We start from the raw sequence: 14,329 nt of genomic DNA on the forward strand, positions 1-14,329 counted from the left end.
TTCTTAATTAAAAAGGATAGAAATTTCCTTCCTTTCCACTTCGACAGCTGTGTTCCTAAGAGGCATTAAATTCCTGTTGGGCTTTTGGGAGAATGAGCTACAGTGACTCCATCATTCAGATATTAGGAGGGAGCAGGCCTGTTCAAAGAGGTGACTCTTGTCCTGTCTTAAAAGTGGCTCAGCCTGATGGTCAGCTGGCATAGATTCCAAAGGTGAGGAGTCTGTCTTGAGTACATCCAGGCCCTGTGAGTTCAAAACTGGGATCTATTACAGGGGTGGGCAAACTTTTTGGCTCGAGGGCCACATCGGGGTTCCAAAACTGTATAGAGGGCTGGGTAGGGAAGGCTGTGCCTCCCCAAACAGCCTGGCCCCTGCCCCCTATCGCCCCCTCCCACTTCCTGCCCCCTGACTGCCCCCCTCAGAACACCCACCCATCCAACCCCCCCGCTCCTTGTCCCCTGACCGCCCCTTCCCAGGATCCCTCGCCCTTAACCTCCCCCCCCGGGACCCTACCCCTATCCACACCCCTGTCAGTGAGCTGAGGCTGTGGGGGAGGGGGAACATCAGGGGAGGGGCCTGGGTTAGCATCCCCGGCCAGGAGCTCAAGGGCCGGGCAGGACGGTCCCACGGGCTGTAGTTTGCCCACCTCTGATCTATTAGATAAAACCAAATTCAGCTGACGTTGTGGGGAGAAGAGAGAGAGGTGGGTGGTATTTGAAATAGTTTGAGTTAAACCTGTGGTGGATTTTCATAGGTAAATTTCAGGACCTCAAAATCAATTTGGAATTAGAATAACAATTAGCATTGATTGCAGAGCATAGGAGCAATGTGCTGTCATTGGTCTGCCCTAGCCAGAAAGTAGGTAGCTGGTTTTTAACACTTTTGTTTCCAGTTGGCTTTCCCAGACACACCCAGGTACACAGACACACCCAGTGTGGCACTAGTCTAGCCTGGAGTCGATGAGAGTATGGAAATACTGTAGCTAAATCCACATTTTAGAGAAAAGTGCACCATGTCCATACTAGCTCAAAATGGGGTGGGGGGAGGGGGGAAGGTATTTCCAGTGACTGTGCCATCTGGGCATCCAGGAGCAGAACTGGGTCAAGTATGATTCTAAAACTACGCATCCTGCGGTCACAACAATTGGAGGGCAAATACTCTTAACTGTGGGACAGGCAACAACTATTGCTCGTTCTTCAAAATCCTTCCACCCCCATCAGTCATTAACTCCTTTTACCTTGTTTGCCATTCCAGTTCTCTGTGGTAAATTCATATTCCTTAATAGAGGAATAAAACATTATTTGGGAGTATTGCCACTCTCCCAATTTTTGCCATCTATCGTTTTCCAAGTCTGGAATTTATGTGGCCTCGAATAACTGCTGTCCTGAAGTACATAAGACAATGCCTTATTTCCCAGGATTTTCTCTGTTTAATTCCTGGAATACAGACTAACCTAGATCATTTGAGGGGGAAAAACAATTTTTTTCTGTGAAGAAAGTTTAAATGAATTTCTCCTCAAGAATGACAGGTTAGCTATGAATGTCCTTTTCCATGGCATTAAATAAATCGAACTATTTCAAATACCACCCACCTCTCTTTCTTCTCCCCACGACGTCAGCTGAATTTGGTGGGGAAGTATTATCTAATAGATCAGAGATGGGCAAAATTTTGGTGTTAATGGCATGGGGCATGACAGGGTAGTTCATGCCTGCCTGCTGCTGTTTGACTGGAATTGCCTTATATGACTGGATTAACAGGACAATAGCACACCTGTTTATAGCTATCCCTTATAATAGAGAAAAAAAAATGAAAAACAGGCTATTGTCATGCAAATTGATGCACTAGTGCTGATGCCTGTGCTGCTGCAGCATCTCATTGGCATCAGTGGGACTTTGAAAGGGTGCAGAGGTCTACACTAGAATATCTAGTTAGTCAGGATCTATATTTGTATTTTCTGGTGGGTTCTGTTTGTGGGTATTTCAATGATATTAATAGCCTTCCTCATGCAAGTTGCCCGATAGCAGCAGTTTCTGTCCCTATAATACTGTCTCTTCTAGGGGGATACGCAGTTATTTATCCCCCACCATTCAAAGGAACCTAAAAGTTAGGTCCAACTCCCAATGAATTCCAATGGGATTTTAGTATCTTAACTCCTTTAGAGTCCTTTGAGAATCTCAGCCTTCAACAGTGTTGCCAACTGTCTAATGACAGAAACCCAAACACCATTGCCCCGACCCTTCCCCAAGGCCACTCCCCTACCCTGCCCCTTCTTCAAGAATCAAAATGGCAGGCTGCACAGTTTGAGATCAAGCCATATATAGTGAACAGCATATACCATTTTTAATACCAGTAATAATTCTTTGAGATCTAGTACTCTGTGTGATTTAATGCAATCAGGAAATGATACGTAACTTAATATATAAGACAGGAGTTCCACGGACTTTGCCATAGTTTTATCCAAGGCTTTATAGCAGCTAGTAGGATACAGTAGCTTTGCTTTGCACATTCTTTCATGGTTATCAATATTTTAGTGAGGCCACTTTTTCCTTTATAGTGGGGGTGGGGATGGGGAAATTGCAATGCATGGCAAATTCAAATGAATTTATTGTTAACTGAAAATATGTAACAGTTGCATTATAACATAAGCATTCATTAATGCCCGAATCACTGATTCATATCTGACATAGATGGGCACAAAGACACTGATGACAATGCAAACGTGTTTCAAATCGTAGTGAGCATCTGAGTTGGCTTTAAGTTCTAGTGTTTACGAAATATAACTGATTAGAGCAGTTGAGGCATTGCCGATAGCTGAACTCTGTTAGAGGTTGAAAAGCTTGATATATAATTAGATGAATTTAGTCCACACTAACAAAAAGAACTCCAGAGATAACTTAGGACCTCATCCTGCACACGCTATTGTGTTCAATTGCTTACTACTGTAAATAGACCCATTGATGTCAGTGGGTGAATCTATGTACATGCTGCTTATATAGACCCATCCCTGTAGTATGTCAGTTCCTTACAATCGTTAATGATATTTTCCTATCGACAGTCCTGCAAGATTTGATTGTTTTTATTTATTTATTCACAGTTTGAAAATACATCATTAGGTGTGATAGAGTATTCTTACTGTGCCCAATTTACAGATGAGATACTGAGGCATAGAGAGATTGTGAGTTGCCTGGGGTCTCCCAGGAAATCTGTTGCCAAGCTGGGAATTTAACCTGTTTCTCCTCAGTACCAGTACAGAAACCACAAGACAATTCTGATAGCAAGCACCACAATTCATAGCATTTTTGGTATTGAACCTGTAAAATATTATCTCCTTGTGACACCTGAATTCATTTCTGTGTGGTGAAGTTTGGCCCTATATAAAACTTTAATAGAGGAAGGAGAGAGAGAGTTTTGTGGTCAAAGGTCTGGCCTAGGAGTTGGATTGTCTGCATTTTGTTTCCTGGATCTTCAACAGACTTCATGAATGACCTTGGATAGGTTAATCAACTTTCCTTAGTTTCCCATCTGAAAAATGAGGTTGATAATGCTTCTCTAATAGGGATATTGTGCGGCTTAATTAATGTGTCTGTGTAGCCCTTTGAGATCTTCAGGTGAAGTTGCTGTAGAAATTAAGCTTATTATTTTTAATGTATTGTGATTGCCCAAAGCTTGGATCCAGGACCACACAGATCTTTGGGAGTTTGAAACTGGGTCTGAATTTCACACAGCTTGGTAAATGAAATTAATTACTGAGAGGATTTACATCAATAAAATTGAAGAATATTTGATTAGGAAAAAGAATCTTTGGAACTGTTTTATTGTAATTCTTTTGCTGACAGTATTTGTAAATAATTGCCAGGTTCTGTATTTTAATTTTGTATTTGTATGATTGCATGTATTAAAATACACAATCTTCAGTTTCTGCTTTGAGGACATGCTTGGGTTTTTTGTTTTGTTTTGGTTTTGGAAGGTTTGTGTGTTTGGAAGGGGGGCTAAATGTAACTCAATGGGGGGGAAAAGCATAAAATATTTTTTTTTCTGACTTTAAGAATTAATTGCCATTTGGTGCTGTAAGAGCAGTCCTCAGTGAATAAATAGTATTATTGGTGAAAAGACAATTCCATCGTCAATAATTTAACACCATCTTAATGCATGGATATTCTGGCAACATTCCTCTGACTCCTACTTCGGTTCCAGGGCTTAACTCTGACTAGCATAAATGCTTTTTAAGTCATAGTAAATTAGATATTGTGAAGTCTAACTTCTGCCTGTTCTTCTGCAAGAAGTTTATGGTTCAATCCTGCCCTGATTGGAAACAGCTGGTATTATAAGGGTATCGGTGCTTTGCCAACTACACATCCAGCATAAGAGACAAACTGCTGTGAAAAACCAGGCTTGCTCTCAGTGAGACACTTGAGCACATGTATGTTGTTTCCCATCTGAGCAGGCATACTTTGTACAGTTGAGCTTCTGCAGGACAGTACTTGTTCCTGCTAACAGACGATGTCCTCTCTCACTTCAAGCCTATCCATACCCACCACAAATTGAAGGGATGGCCAAGCTTCAAGGGAGCAAGAAGATATACTATCAATGCAGTGTTGTGCACCATGCTGCTGTGTGCACCCGTCTCCCTGTATCATGCAGAACTCCCAGCTACATTATCTTTCATCCTTGCACATCACCTCAGGTAAGGGCAGGATTTAGCCTCTTAATGGGTACCTTGTGATACATGGAGGGAAGGGAATCTTATGTTTTTGCTAGGTAAGCCTAAATGCTCATTCTTTTTAACAGCATTCTCATTTGTCTACAAAATGAAAAATACCCCTCCTACCCAACTTATCAGTTAATGTGATTGTGTTGTCTTACTGTACATACTGTTTCTTTAAATCACATAAAGACACTATTTAAAATATACATCTACCCCAGTAAACAGACTGAAAGGAAAAGGGGCCATTGTAAGCATTGAGAGAATGTATTCCATGTTCATGGTAAAAAAAAAAAAATATCTTTAGGCTATGACTCATTTGAAGTATTTCACTATTAATTTGAACAAATTTGTCCATGAGAAGGATGTTGGGCACTGTATGCTCTTAAGTCAATTGATTCAGAATGTAACAGAGACCCAGAGCAAAATTCCAGATATGAATGTTGTTTGGAATGACTAGTTAACTGAAAAGAAGTTGGAATGCCTAGAAAGACTTAGATTGATGGATGGGTAGATTTGAGGAAGGATGATCTTGTGGTTACTGCACTGGGCTGGGAACAAGGTTCAAGTCCCATTTCTGCCACAGACTTACTGTGTGTCATGTAGGCCTAAATGCACAGAAGGAGTTAGGTGCTTAAGGCCCTGTTTCAGGTGCCAAAGTCCCAGTTTTGGGACCACTGCAACACACACAACTCCTGCTGAGCTGTCTAGGTGCCTAAACTTACCTGAGTTTTGGAAGTAAAAGTTCCCTCAACACTTACATTTCTGCCTCTAGGCATGCACACTACTGTCTCCCTCTAGGTGTCCTGGCACCTGTCTCCCATTTAAGCCCCAGCAATTCAGAAGAAGGGTGTTTGTCCGCCTTAGTCATGTGTGGGGCCTGATCAAGACATCCTCATGCTTCTGCGTGTGCACTTTGTCAGTCACATAGTTCAAAGAGCGTGTGAGAGAGCACAAGCACGAGAATAACTCTGTGGCCTGGTGGTTAGAGCACTTACCTGGGAGGTGGGTGACCAAAGATTGGGTGCAATGGCTTCTCCTACCTCAATGCCTATATATTTATCCAGAATGAAACAACTTCAACAGGACAGACTGAGGCCCACATCAGAATATCCCCTAGCTCAATGGCTAGAGTGCTCATTTAGGAGGTAACAGATCGCTGTTCAAATCCCTTTTCTCCCTCAGGTGGAGGGGTCACTTGAACTGGGAGTCTCCCACATCCCAGGTGAGCACTTAGCCGCTGGGCTAAATGTTGTGATGGAAATTCTCCTTGTCCTCGCTAACCCTGTAGGCACCTACTGTCAAGAGGGGGTTTGCAGTTGAGAATCCCACGTAGCAATAGGTGCCTGTCTAGAGACAGACTGGGTTTAGCGCACACCCCTCTCATTGGTATCTCCCATTGGTACCTTAGGTAGCTCTCTGCCTTGCATACTGGCTTTTGTGAATCACCTCTCTTCCACCCATTCATTGTATCGGAACTTAGGTGCCTAACTCAGGCTTTGTGGATCATGGTGCTTTTCTAGGTGCCTACAAGTTACTAACTCTTGTGCATTCAGGCCTTAAATTCTCTCTGCCTGAGATTCCATCTGTAACATGGGAATAATAACACTTGCTCCCACCCTTTGTCTTGTCTGTTTTGACTATACCTTCTTTAGGGCAGGAACTATATCTTACTACATGTATGTACAGTGCCTGCACAATGGGACCCTGATCGGAGTTGCGACTTCTATGTGTTACTGTGGTACAATGTTACTGTGGTACGAATAATAAGTATTAATTATTTATGGCTAGATTCTGCCCCCCACCTTTGAGTGGCACCTTACTGCTTGAGTAGACCCTTACCTTACACTGCGAGCAGTCCCAGTAAGTAATTATTCCACCTGAGTAAGCATGGCAGAGTTGGTTCTCACCGGCTAGTTAAGTTTTCTCTGGTGCATTTTTTACCACAATCTTTTGGGAGGCTGGTCCAAGACAGAGGGAGGAAGAAGTTTACTTATACTGGGAGAAGGCGAGGGATTTGCTAAGGACACTTGGGATGAAATCCTATCTCTGTTGAAATCGATGGCGCCATCCTCCTTGTTCACACTCTTACGCATCTTGCAAAAGAGCCATTGGGTCCAAAAGAAGAGCTTCGTCTTAAACATTTAATTGATGTCTCATACAACCCAGCAACACTTGCTGTCTGAGTCTCTTAGTTTGATAGGAGCCTGAGCAAATGCTCAGAGAAGAAGCAAACTTTTGACCTTCCGATTCAGCAATGACAGCATAAGCCTTTTAAAATACCATAGTTTCTTTAAAAAAACTCAAATGTATTTTTTTACTTTATGACAATGAAAGGCCATAATCATTTTATCTTTTACATTTTTCTTCTTGTTCCAAAGAACATTCAGTAAGAACATGTGCAGTTTTGGCTGCACGCTCAGGGATAAATTATTGTTGTGTTTTGTAGTGAGATCACTACTTGCAAGCCATGGGATTAATATGCATTATCTAGCCAAAACTGAGCTAACTTTTATCAGCTGTATTTCCTTATTGTAAAGGGGGAGTGGGGGAACCCCTGCCTGCAGCATTTCCAGAGCAGTGTACTCTGCATACCCTAGAGTGAGATCAGCAACAAGAGCCATAAGGGCTATAGGCCGCGATTAGCCTAAAGCCAGTCAGTTCCTATCTGTGTTCTTTACAACCACTACAAAAATCACTTCTGAAACAAAGCTCAAGAGAATACTGGCACAACTGATGTAACTCTCACTATCTCACTCAGTTTAGAATGCTGCCCATGGGATCCCATCATATCCTCCTCCTTTTTGTTTGCCGACCAGTGGCCACATATTAGTATGGAGTTAAACAATTAGTGGAGTCCATCATCTGGTGGTTGAACTTGCTGGTGTGTCAAACACATAACTATAGCCAAGGCATGAACTGGGACCTTCACAGGATGTAGGAAGACGCCAATGTTCTAGGTCTTTTGGCTAAGACTGGGTGGATCATCAACAGAATATCTAATATGACCTTCATCGGGGGTTATATCCTGCTCTGGCAGAGAGACAGACTAGATAATCAAATAAGTTCATTTCTAACTATTCCAACCCTATGATCCTAGCTGAGCAGCTAGGAGTGGTGTTGAATTTGTTGCACAAGTCCTTCTTTTTGAAAGACTTACAATTCCTAGAATCACTAGGCTGGATTCATTAGAAAATTGTCATTGTTTACATTTTACATGTATATAAATTACTTTCCTAAGTCTTTATCTTCTTTTGAATTTAAATAACTAGTCATCAGTTTTAATATTTTTAGGCAAGAATTCCTTAAGAAATATTGATTGGCCTACTGTATACTAATGATTGACAGGTCTGACAAGCTACACATAATTATCCCTTTTGAAATGGGAATGATTTTCTCCCCTTCGTTATCCATTTCATGAGTCCGGTCCAACAACATAACCATTTCTTTTAACAAATGTGCTTGTGAAAGATTACCAGCGAGCTAAATTAATTGAGCCTAGAATTGTAACAGCTGTACAGATTCAGGCATGTTAAAATGCTTCCAAATGTTTACTAGTCTACAAAGATGCTACAGATTCAGGAATACACATATAATAGTAGTGATGGTGTTAGGACAGGGGCCGTAATGGGTTAGATGCGAGGCCTGTGCAAGGTAGGGACAGAGCCATGAAGGTGATACCGTACATTCCAGTGGATTGAACGTGGAGGGATTAATAACTCAACACATAGCCTATGAACATGGAAAGACTCCAGGACTGTCACTCTGCATGTCACCCTGAAGCTTAGAATGTCTGAGAGTCAGTGTGAAATGATGGAAACATCTACAAGGATGGGTTGGGTTTTTTTGTTCAGAATATCACTGGGTTCAATAATTACTGGTATTCAGGGTTTGTTACTGCCCAATTTTTAAATGATCCACCTTTTTTTATATGTCACAAATTACACCCATACAGCAGCATGGGTTTTCACCTAATTTTGTCTATTAAAAATTCAAGCAAGGACAGGAATAATCCTGGGTATCTCTAATTCCTGTTTCACTCTATATGCATCCGAAGAAGTGGGTTGTAGCCCACGAAAGCTTATGCTCTAATAAATTTGTTAGTCTCTAAGGTGCCACAAGTACTCCTGTTCTTTTTGCGGATACAGACTAACACGGCTGCTACTCTGAAACCTCTAATTCCTGTGTCTAACATACCTTAATTTTGGTAAGAAAATGAGCTACACATCAAGTATGTATTGGAAGAGTCCTTAGTTTAATTTCAACATGTAAATTTTAAAATCCCATTCATATACACAGATAATTGAATTGCAAATCCTGCCTTTAAGGCGCGGGGCGGCATCCTCCAGAACTGCAGGAGAGAGAAGCATGCTTTCCAGGATGCCAAGTTTCTCATCCATTATATGTTTGCATGTGACATAATTTAATTTAGACAATACAGTTAAGTCAACATGGTAACAGGAAAGTATGGCCAGGCAGTCAGCAGGTAGGCATAAAGATGGTAGGAAGAGTACAGTTAATGGAAGTCATTCCATTGAATTAATTGGGCTTTGGATCAGATCTCAAGTGTGGAGGACAATACTAGCAACGCATCAGGTGGACAATGCAATAGAACACTTACCACAACCCATATAAGTATAGTTTTCTGGGTTTAGTTTGTTTTCTTTTTCTATTCCTCCAGGTTATAAAATAGCATTGTTACTAGTGACAAATGTGCCTACTCAGTGAATAGCAAACTATTTGGGGAATAATACAAACTAGGCACAGGTACTAAGGAAACGGACATCATTATCCGTTTCCATCATTATCATTTGAGCCCATTATCAATTATGTAAGAAGAGGTCAGATATTCAGTGCAAAAATAATTAATAGCAAATGAGAGTAATACTCTAGCTTTGAATGAGGGTAGAAGACTTGTTGAGACATAGGGTGAAAACTCCCATTGACTTGGCAGTGGAGTCAAGATTTCACCCATCATATCCAGAATCTGGGTATCCCCTTCACGTCTTATCACATAGCTTGCATCAACAGTAATCTCTGAGTCTGGCGCAGTTATCAAATGTTTGTCTAGGAAAAGTTAGAGACTCAAGAGGAATTAACTTGTAAGACAGTCCCTTCTCTTCATAAAAGTCAGATTTAGACATATGAAATACACTGCTCTTTCTTTAGAGGCCTGTGGGTTGGAAAGGTTCCAACTTCTTGGTAGCCTGGGATCTTGCAAAAAGCTCTGGAGATGGTGCAGCATTAGGTTGCTCCCCTTCAATATGTATCCATCTTTAGAGGACAGTGAGACTACAAAAATCATTCCTTCCCTTTCCCTGCCTTCTCTTTTTTTCTTTTCTAGCTTCTATTTCCCCTGCTTCTCCGTTCACTTCTGCAATTGCTTCTTTTCCCTCATCTCCTCGCTGTTTGGAATCCTCGTCATCCTTTCATTTCTCCATTCACCTTCCATTCCTCTTTCTTTCCCCTGTAATCACATCTCTTCTTTCCTCTTATTTTTTGCATGTTTTCACTAAGTTTTGGTTGGAAGTGTTAAAGCAGCCTGTAAATATTTGGTGGGAGCACAGAGAGCATGCCTTTGTAATGTATTTCTTGTCCAGCTTTATTGCTCCATGAATTCTAGTAACAAGAGGGTGGCAACTCATTATAACTTGGAGAGGGCAAATGGAAAGTCAGCTTGCTGGATACACTGAAGGAGCAGATTAGTGAGGGAGTAATACGTTTTTGAGACACAGCTTTAATTGCATTGTTTCCATTGTGTTCAGTGTGGTACTAGGATACAGTATCTCTGGCTTCCATACAGTTTTACATAGTTCTTTCCCATCATATCACGTTTGCATGCTCTTCCAGCGAGTGCAGAGCTTGTGTTTATGATCTCTGTCTGCAAGCAGAAAGAGGTGGAGGTGCACACTGTTGTTTCCATTTGAAAGGACAAAATGCTCCGGGCTGAAGTTCATAACTATCAAATGTCCTGCGTTTTGAGACACCGGGTGTGTGAAATGGCTGGGTGCAGCCACGAGGCCAAGCTGCAGTGCCCAACCTGCATCAAGCTGGGCATCCAGGGCTCCTACTTCTGCTCCCAGGAATGTTTTAAGGGAAGCTGGGCCACTCACAAGTTACTACACAAGAAAGCAAAAGATGAAAAAGCTAAATGTGAAGTTTCATCTTGGACTGTCGAAGGTGACATTAACACAGATCCCTGAGCTGGTTATCGATATACTGGTAAACTCAGGCCACATTATCCCCTAATGCCAACGAGGCCTGTGCCAAGTTATATTCAGAGACCAGATTATGCTGATCACCCACTAGGCATGTCTGAATCAGAACAGGCACTTAAAGGAACTTTTCAAATAAAAATCCTCTTATCCAATGTGTGTAGGCCCATTAGAGCATCCCAACATGCTCTTACATTGTCCCATGGCCACATCTGCTCTTGAGCTGTATTATCCCATAGCTGGGAACTTGACTCGACTGCTCCCGCTCCGTTCACTCAACCATCTGGGGTTCTGATGTTACAGCTCCCATGACATTCTAATCTCAGGGAGGCCTGACATATATAAGAGGCTCACATGTGACTGACATATGGGGTGGGGAGCTTGGGTTTAAAAAGAGCTTTGAAGAACAGGAAAGAGAAGGTGGATCTGGGATAGGACAAGTGATCTGTAAGATAGAGCTCCAATGTAAAATATTCATTTGGGGCCTGATCCAAAGTCCATTGAATTCAATGGGAGACTTTCCAGGGTTTCTGTATGTTTTGTGCCATGGCCTAATGCACGTATTACAAACTCTGTAGGGAATCTGTGCAGTTTATAAACTGCAGGTGTTGTACTCCCGACTTGTACTCCCTGAAACACACTATAGAGTGTTCATCTCTGTTTAGTGTTCTCACATCAGTGTTTACATAGAGGTTTAGGGGGAAAAGCTCTCTTTGGATACATCACAATATAATTAAGGATTTTAACTTGATCAAGATTTTGTAAAATGGGAGCTCCCAAAACATTAGGCTCCCAAACTCATCCTTAGGTGTCTTTAAAAAAAAAAAAAAACAAAAAAAAAACAAGATTTTCAAAAGTTCTGAGTACCCAGCAGCAGCCACTGAAGTCAGTGGGAGCTGCTGGGTGCTTAATACTTTTCGAAATCAGGTGTCTTAGGCTCCTGAATTCAGATGTAGACAGTTAACTAACAGTCAGCTACCACTTATTAAAAAACTCAGTCTTAGTTTAAAATAACATTACTAGTCTAAAATGTTAGAAAGTCGGAAACTTCAGTGGTAAAGGGGAAAACAAAAACCAGGTTTGAAAGTCAGAAATTTAGGACATTGTACATCAGAAAGGCCTTGCTTTGGGAATGATGTACGGATTGGAGAGTCTGAAATAACTCATTATCTTATAGAATCATAGAATATCAGGGTTGGAAGGGACTTCAGGAGGTCATCTAGTCCAACCCCCTGCTCAAAGCTTATTCAGTTTGTTCCTGGTATTGACTCATACAGAAAATGTGATTGGTGTGAAGGTGCAGTAGATTGTCTGACATGAATGGGACCATTGCATTCTTGTCTGAGATACCTGTAGGCGTCTAGTAACCCATAAAATGATACTAGCTTACTAAATACAAAGGATAATTATGTTCCCTTAGGTACTGGACATACTTTATGCAAAAATAGACTTGTGTTCTGACATAATCTCTTAGATGTGTTGTAATCATAGGTTTGTGGTCACAGTTTAGTAGATTTGGATTGCTGCCCTAGCTGCATGAAAACAAAGTTAGTTTAGGTATCACAAATGCTACACTGTTTTCCAAACAATGATTGGCTTTCTATGCCTCCCACCTTGAAATGCTTGGAAAGACTGAGTGGTTTTGTATGTGTTTGTTTTTAGGAGATGCCTACCCCAGCATACCACATCATTTAGTGTAGGACTTTTTTTAGTCTTTCCGAAGTTAAAGCACATTATGTCACTTCCTGTCTGTTATAATATGAATCTTTTCCCCCCTTGGCCTTGGGTATTTATGTTTCTCTGGACAGTCGTTGCTCTGCCTTTATGTTGGTCTCTAACAATTGACTGGTTGTTTAAACTTTGAAGAGAATTTCAGTATAAACAACTATTGTATGTACTGGGCTCGATCCTCAACTGGTGTAAATTGGTGCAGCTCCATTGACTTCACTGAAGCGATGTAATTTTACTCCAGCTGAAGATCTGGCCTATTAAATGCCTTGAAGGAGGTCTGACAAAATTCTTGGCTAGTTGTGTTTTGAAGAATTGCAAATTATACTGCTATATCTTATAATGTTGCTTCCTCTGTCTTGGCAGAGCAAACCTATTGAAAAGAATGATATTTATGAGGATTCATTCCCTGGAGCAGAGAAGAGTTTTAATAATGTACAAGCGATAGCAATGGAAATAATATCTAAGTTTGCCTAGATGGTCTTGAGCAAGGCAAATGTGCAAACTGTACCAAGGCTGAAGTAAAACAAACACGCTAAGAAAAAGGCACAGACGTGGAGTTTTACTTGGCAGCTGAGATACTTGTGTCTGTTCATAGTGTATGCACTGCATACAGCCCTAGCCAAGGGCTACCTGGTGTACATCTGCCTTGACCTTATTGCTACATGCTCTCTTCCAATATAAACGTAAAAAAAATCTATTTAATGTCCTCCAGCATAGCACACAAAGTCCATTGCTCTTAAGAGTAGTTTTTAATAGGCATGTTTGGCCTTGTTTGCTACATTTTTGCTTAAAATTTGCCTATTGATTCATCCTTTCTACATGTGCTGTCGTCATAGCCTCGACTCAGCTCTTTCAGGGCAAGTAGTGTGCGGCTTAGATCTTTGAGATCAGATAATCAGGTTGGGTTAAAAGATTGCTATCTTAACCCCATCAATTCCTTAACCCCATCAATCTATTTTGTGCTGCTTTGATTGTGACTCAGGGTCAGCTGAAGTGGCTAGCTGAGAATTCCCCTTGCTCTTCAAGGGGAATCCTCCAGTGGTGCGGAGGATACTGGCTACAAGCCCTCTCCACACTTACAGCCCTAGGAATAGGGGGGAAAGGGACATATCCAGAGTGCTCAGCACTTGGCTACTGGACTTGACTCTTTGAGACTGTTGCAGCTGGTGCAATTTAGAACAATCTTTGTTCTAAATTGTGCCTTTGTGGCACCCTCCCTGCTCAAGCCATTTTGCCCACCGAAAGACCAGCCCTGCAAATCTGTCCATGAATCTTTAAACACGGGCTCACATGGGTGATGTGTAGTCCCTGTCCCAAAGAATTTAGAATGTAAAGTCCCACTCTTGCAAGGATTTATGTAGATGTTTATCTCTACCATTGTGAATAGTTTCTTTGAAGTCAATTGGACTATTCACAGTGCATTAAATTAAGCACATACAAAGTCTTTGCAAGCATTAAGGCCAAAATGTCCAGAAGTTCAAATGTGTATCCAAACTTCCTGGATTTTTGTCTGCAGAATTTGTCTGATAATTTTACAAATAGGCTTCTTTGTGGTTTTTGGGTAGGCTGCAAGTCGAAAGGGCAGAATTGTTTTTTTTTAAAGGGAAAACTGTTAACAATACACTTCAAAACTTGCAATGTAGTTTGGCTTGGCTGCGGTTCTCAGTGTTGGGCTTTTTTT

The sequence above is a fragment of the Terrapene carolina genome, unplaced genomic scaffold (assembly GCF_002925995.2).
Source record: "Terrapene carolina triunguis isolate 2854851 unplaced genomic scaffold, T_m_triunguis-2.0 Scaffold182, whole genome shotgun sequence".
Classification (NCBI taxonomy): Eukaryota; Metazoa; Chordata; order Testudines; family Emydidae; genus Terrapene; species Terrapene triunguis.